Raw genomic sequence first — 7413 nt, forward strand, 5'->3', positions numbered from 1 at the left:
TTTGGCCCAAATAAACGTTGGAAAAATGGGGACACCCAGCAGGTTGTGACATCGATAGGGTTCATTTAACACAGAAGTAAAAAGCACATTGTATAATCGGTTTGGGTGGGCCATTTAAAACGGAATCTGTTTGATTTGTAAGTGCCTAATTGTTTTTTGTTTTATTAGTATGACATGAGGGTAAATGTTATGCTTCTGAATCAAATTTAAAAAGATGTAGTGCAGCAGTCACAGGGTGTCATCTTACCTCACTGACCAATCAGCAGCTTACCTCACTGTCCAAATATTTTCCAGTGCCTTTGCGTTGGGGGGAAACTGCAGTTCACTTTTGGCTCCAAATATTTCAGACAGTATATAATTTCTTATCAATGTGGAACATTCCTTCAAAATGACCTGATCGCGGAACTGGAGTTATTACAGTGGGGTGCAAAAATGTGGGCACCCCTGGTTTAAATGTCTGTTACAATTAATCTGTGCATGATCAAAAGCAAACCTGAACCCTCAGTTAAACAGGAGACCTTTCTGCAAATCTTGCTTTTTATTTTCATTTTTTACTGTTTATAAATGATAAAAAAGGGAAAAGGGCCCTGTGCAAAAGTGTGGGAACCCTTTTGGATTATTCTTTGTTACTTTAAAAAAAGATGATTACTAAGGCCCAGACCCAGGTGATTTACTTGTTAGGGCTTCAATGAGTCAAGTGAGTATAATTTCAGGTCTGAACTTTTTGTTCTGGAGTAACCCCATGCCTTCTAAAGTATCAAACTGCAGTGGCTGTTCTGTCTGGTGTTAACAACCATGGGTTCCTCTAAACAGTCGTCCAAGGATTTCAGGATGAAGATGGTTCAACTACCAATTTCCACTGAAATATTATTACAAAATGGAAGATAAATGGACAGTTTAAGTCAGGGCAAGGTCTGGAAGACCTAGAAAGTTTTCTGATAGAATATCCCGAGACCTGGTGAGAAATGCTCAGAAGAACCCACACGTCTCTGCAAAAGAGCTGCATAAAGAGTAGCAGACACAGGTCTAGCTGTTCACAGGACAACAGTACAATGTACTTTAAACAACAAAGACCTACATGGCAGAGTTGCCAGAAAGAGCGATCTCAATACAAAATTAAATGTCTGAAATATGCAAAAGAAAATATTGAGAAGCCTGAAGCCTTTTTGCACAATGTGCTTTGGACTGATAAAACCAAAATTTAACCTTTTGGCCATCACCAAAGAAGGGTGAAGCCTTTGTAGATAAGAACACCTTGCCTATTAAGCATGGGGGTGATCGATTATGCTTTGGGGTTGGGTGGCAGCTGGGGGCGCAGGTAATATTGTGCAAGTGGAAGGAAGAATGGATTCAACCAAATATCAATAAATTTTAGAGGCTAATGTTCACAGGTTAGTCCAGACATTGAAGTTGAAGAGAGGTTGGGTGTTCCAGCAAGACAATGATCCAATGCATACCTCAAAATCAACCATGAAGTACCTCCAGGAAAGACGGATGTCCGTCCAGGTTGAACATTATTAAAAATCTGTGGAGAGGTCCCAAACATGCCAGAAGGCTGAAGAATATTTCTGTGCTTGAGGTGTTCTGCCAGGATGAATGGGGAGAAATTCCAAAACCAAGGACTCTTAGCTGGCTACAGGAAGTGTTTACTAGTGGTTATAGTTGCCAGAGGAGTTACAAAGTAAGTAACTAACTAACTTTTGCACTTTTTAAAATTAAAATAAAGTAATCTTGCGTTAAGATTTTAAGAAATGTGTCATGTTCAGCGTTGTACCATTTACAGGTAAGGTTTTTGACCAGGGGTGCTCAAATTTTTGCACACCACTGTAAGTTTGCTTTAAGACATCCTTTTCTGATCAGATTCACCCAACTCAGAAAATCAAAAACCGGACGTACACTTCAGATGTCGCTATGGTTTCAAGTATACAATTCCACGTATTGTTCTTCACTGACATTTGCCAGTATTAGCATTTGAGTTATTCAGAAGTGTTTGCTTTCCATAACAACCTCGGTATCTGTTGACTAGTATGCATCTGTGAGGAGGGTGCGGCCTTGGCAGATGACTCACTCCTCTTGGAAAGATAACAGCCTTTGACTATCAACGGATATGACTCTGCCAAGCTGTGACAATGAAAGTTAATATAACGTAGCAGGTCCTAGCTTCCGCATTAGATAAGGGGTAGATTGTAGATGGGTCTGGATTATATCTATAACATGACAGCTGACACAGCGTGACAGCTGTCACTGCTGGGAACAGCCAAGCGTGTCTGCAGACAATGTGTGTATCATTGTATTAATCATTGTCCTCGGGCGTGGCTGTCTGTCTGCTTTTCCCAGAATTGAGGTGGTACTTTTTTAAACCACATTTGCTCACAGTTTCTTCCCAGAATTGAGGGAGTGCTTTTTAAACCACACGTTGAATTATTATTATTTTTTTGTAGATTTGGCATCTCTCATCCCACCTGAATTTAGAATGTCCAGTTCACAAACTATGTGAGCGAGCTCTTATGAGGTCCCTTCTGCCGTCTCAGGTGAGTGGACCTGCTCAAGCTAGGTTTTTACCAGCTCAGACCAGCTCCATACTCAATGTGATTTGACCAGCTCAAGCTATATTTTTACCAGCTCAGACCAGCTCCATACTCAACGTGATTTGACCAGCTCAAGCTAGGTTTTTACCAGCTCAGACCAGCTCCATACTCAACGTGATTTGACCAGCTCAAGCTAGGTTTTGAACCAGCTGGTAGCTAGTAATTTGAAGCAGGAAGTCGCTCAAGAAATGAACAGACGATGCCTGCCCACTGTCTCCCATATCCCTGGGCAGCAAAAGACAATTACGCACTGTTCCTTTGGGTTGCTAGTTGGCACTGGCATGGGTCTGATTCGATCCAACGCCATGGTGCTTACTCATGCATTTATGCTCATTTAACATTTTATTAGGCTATTTATACTACTACTACTACTACTACTACTACTACTAATAATAATAATAATACATTATATTGATCATATATATTTGTTGTTACCACTTGCTTTTACAAATATAACCATTTTCCACTTTTCCTTTTTCCGTTTTTAATGACCGTTTTAATGGGGGAGCGCAGAACAAAATATAAAATACTGGTTAGTGGTGAGTAAAAAGTATTGCTGCCAAGCACGGTGTGGGAGTAATGTGGACATGCGAAAGCAAGCAGTAGTACCTTCTTCCACCCCCTCGTTCTCCTCCTCCACCTCCTCCTCTACCTCCACCTCCTCCTCTACCTCCACCTGCTCCTTCTCCACCACCTCTTCTGCACAAAGCAAGAGCAGACAGTTAGGTCAGAACGAGACATTCTCCAGCCAGGATCCAGGCCGCTCTTACAGGCACAAACTACCCAAAGCTGGGGACAAACAGCAGAACCCTGTATTGAACTTACCGCGCGAGTAATTCAATACAGCTTAATGTTGTTTAGTTGAAGTCACAACATCATGCTTACGACTGAAAATCTGTTTTTTGGAACTCAGTCCAATAAACTGATATTTCAGGAAGCAGATTAATAATTTAAATTAGATTGATAGTGATTACATACGAGACCACAATACATAACTTTTGTACTTTTTGACATATTCGATTGTCATTTATGCCACTCTGCCTCTGTTTGATTTTAAAGCTCAGATCCTCCAGAGTCATCAGTATCTGCCTTTTAATAAGCTTGCATTTTGACACTTGACACTTCCGCTGCCATGGCCTGGGCATTGAAACATGGCTACCCCATTTACTGCACATACTAGTAAACATAGTGACTAGTAACTTCAGCTACAATGGTTACAAAGGTGGAACTGGGACTGAGACTGACCAATTGACCACCACCATCAGTTTCTGATTCTGTTGAAGCTCCTTAAGAGCACTGTTGTGAGGGAAATGTTTCCAGAATCTGAGTATAACATGCAGTAAAACAGTTCAGTTTTTTCACTTCAGAAAAGAAACTGAAGAAGCCCTGGATCCGCCATTTTTGTCAGTCTGAAAATCAGTAGGCTGTTATTGTGTTATTGAACTGATTTGTCCTGTGGTAAAACTACAGTTTTTGGCCGTTGTTTCGAGATGTGCACTTCAGTGCTTGAAGCTATGAGAGTTCCTGAACTTCCAATTTCGAAACGCATCTCAAAAAGGTTTCACCGGTCAATGGTAATTTATTGCTGTTTTGAAAAAACAAAATAAAAAATTCTGTGGCAATAACAACGTGCACACATTCCTGCTGTTGTGCAAGCAACAAAAAGCAGGGTCCCGTCACTTGTGGAATGCCTTGAATCATGACAAGGATCGTACCCCGGGGGTATCCCAGGACATGTAGCCTACACGGCAGGATGCAGGGTCGGGAAGAGATGGTCCTGAGGAGCTGGGTGTGTGGAGCTGTCTGGGAGTTGAGCGGCAGAATAACACTCAACGTAGCAGCTTGGAGGGCAACATTAGCTCATAGAGCAGTCGTCTGGCAGTCGGAGGGTTGCCTGTTCGATCCTGCCCTGGGTGTGTCGAAGTGTCCCTGAGGAAGACACCTAACTCCCAATTGCTCCTGACAAGCTGGTCGGGGCCTTGCAGCCTATCACGGTGTGTGTGTGAGTGTGAATGAGTGACTGAGAGGCATTAGCTGTAAAGCGCTTTGGATTAAAGCGATGTATAAATGCAGCTATGCCTGTATGGACTGATGGGATCTCTCATGGTCTCTGCTATACTTGCACATCTGTACAACTGCTTAAATGACCACTACCGCTGCAGCGGTTAATATCACTGTTTCTAGGCTTCTACTTAACCACTATTAGATTACAGAGATCAAAGCATCAAAAGTAATTCCTTTTTAATATGATTTTCTTTTTAAATTGCAATGTTCATATGTTTTTTTACCTCTTTCATTGCCAGTGGTTGGCCTTTTATCTCTATTTCGATTTGTACTTGTGTTTTTACTGTACCGTCTTCTATAATTTTTTATCATACCTTACTCTGTCCCATTGCTATTATTTATGCCAAATTTTTATGTCAGTTGTGAAATAGAAAATAATAATAATAATTCACAATGATGATTATATAGTACATACCTTCAGCAACCTCCTCCTCTGCTCGAGGCGAAAAACGCAAAAGAAGACGAGTGCACCGTCACAATCAACAAATGACAACCGACAAGACGACAGCGGTCAGCAGCCATTTATACAAATCCTGCTGTTGTATACATAAGTTCAGAGTCACATAGCACTAATTTATCAATTAGAAGATCCAATCTATCAACTGAAGAACCTGAAAATCTGCTCTTATTTTCATAGAGAACCAAACATATTCAAGTAACAGTACATCGGTCTAAAGAACTGAATTGGGAATTTTACAGAACACAGACAATGAATAAATAATGTATTGGAACATCAATTTAGCAGTTGCTTGGAATTTGTCTCCGTGTCTCTCTCTCTCTACCTCTACAGAACATACATTTCCTAAATTCACTCAATAGATTATATGACTTACCTTCATGTTCCCTGAAATGGATGAAAGAACATTAGTCTTCATTTCTGTTATTTTCAGATACAAATTAAACAATGCAGTAATACTGTATAAACTGACTTTGCTTTTTCTATTCCCTGTGTGACGTGGATATTAGCTCATATAAACTTTTATATAGCATTTTTACAGAGGGTGGGGTAGCAGAAGTGTAAACTCTTACATACTCGTACTCCGCCTCCTCGTTGTCCGACATGTCTATTTGAGGACCTGTGAAACTGCAACAAATCCAGTCTTGACATATTGTGTTTGTGGGGACATTTAATACTGTCCAGCCCAGTGGAAATATATATATATTTTTCCTTTTTTCTTTCTGAATTCCATGAATTTAATCTCATCAATTTACTGTGTCACACATGAAGTGATAGGAAATTATATATCTATTATATACATTATTATCTCTTATATTGTAAATATTACATACGCACATGCATGCACAATATAAGAAAAAACTTATGACCATTTACAAATGACTGTGGTACTTGTTACTACCTGAATAGGTGAGGTGCTGGAGTCGGATGAGAACAAGAGCTGCCCTGTGTGAAAAAAAAGCCTGATTCCGTTCCTCCTTAAAGCCATTCACCTTTAAAAACTGTGCCTGTGGTCACATGACTTAGGCCTAGCTCTGACCCGGGTGCCTGACGGGGCAGAGAGAGAGAGCGAAAGAGAGGGCTGTGCCTTATTGGGCTTCTTACGGTATGTATTTTTAACTGAGAGGGTAACTGTACAACTTGTGGGTTCTCCCAAAAGGCCGGGTCTTTGTTTGGGCAGGGGAAACGGGGGGGTGAGGGAGGCGGTGCCTTTGTTTGGGCAGGGGATACGGGGGGTGAGGGAGGCGGTTGATCCATTTCAATGTCCCCCACCCTGTAGGGTAGGTCGCGCTGACGTGAAGTAGTGTCTTTTTTTGTAATCAGCCCTCCTCTTCATTTTCGAGGCGACAGTGAGCTGGAGCCCGTCTCCAGTCACGTTCTTAGCATCCGCGATAACATCGCCTTCTCCCCCCATGCGTTGCCGGCGAGAGGCACACACATCGCAATTCGGTCAGTGATCTCAACCCCCCCCCCCCCGTTCCCCTCCAACCGGATTTGCAGTTGCAGTCTCCCCCAGGGCCATCTGAAAATTCCTCCGCTACACCCAGGGCTGGACCTCTAGCACCTCGACCAAGGAGACCCAGCTCTGAGCTTCTACCATCAGCTATCCGTGAGAAGGGATGATGTCACCCATGCAGTGTTTCAGTCGCTTTTGAGATAAGGCTCCCTCTATTTAAAGCCTAATGGAAATCACTAGAGAAAATAGAGTCAATAAAATGGTTAATAGAGAGAAAATGGAATTAATTATGTGAAGTGCAGTCCGTAAGTATTTGGACAGTGGTACAATGTCTGTTCTTTAACTTTGTACTCCTGCACATTGCGTTTGCAATCAAACATTGATTAATATGTTCAAGCGCAGACTGTCGCCTTTAATTTGAGGGGATTTACATCCCTGTTTTATATACTCAGTAAGCACTTTATTAGGTAGACCTGTACACCAGCTTGTTAATGCAAATATTTAATCAGCCAATCATGTGGCAGCAACTAAATATATAAAAGCATGCAGATGTGGTCAAGAGACCAAATGTCAGAATGGGGAAGAAATGTGATCTAAGTGACTTTAACCATGGAATGATTGTTGGTGCCAGACAGGGTTGTTTGAGTGACTCAGAAACTGTTGATCTCTTGGGATTGTCACAACAGTCTCTAGAGTTGGCAGAGAATGGTGCGAAAAACCAAAAACATTCAGTGAGCAGCAGTTCTGCGGGCAGAAACATGTTGTTAATGAGTGTGACATGTGAAACCTCTAAGTGGATAGGCTACAACAGAAGGCATAATAAGTCTAAAGAATAAGTCTAATAAACA

Source organism: Conger conger, chromosome 10 (genome assembly GCF_963514075.1).
Source record: "Conger conger chromosome 10, fConCon1.1, whole genome shotgun sequence".
NCBI lineage: Eukaryota > Metazoa > Chordata > Actinopteri > Anguilliformes > Congridae > Conger > Conger conger.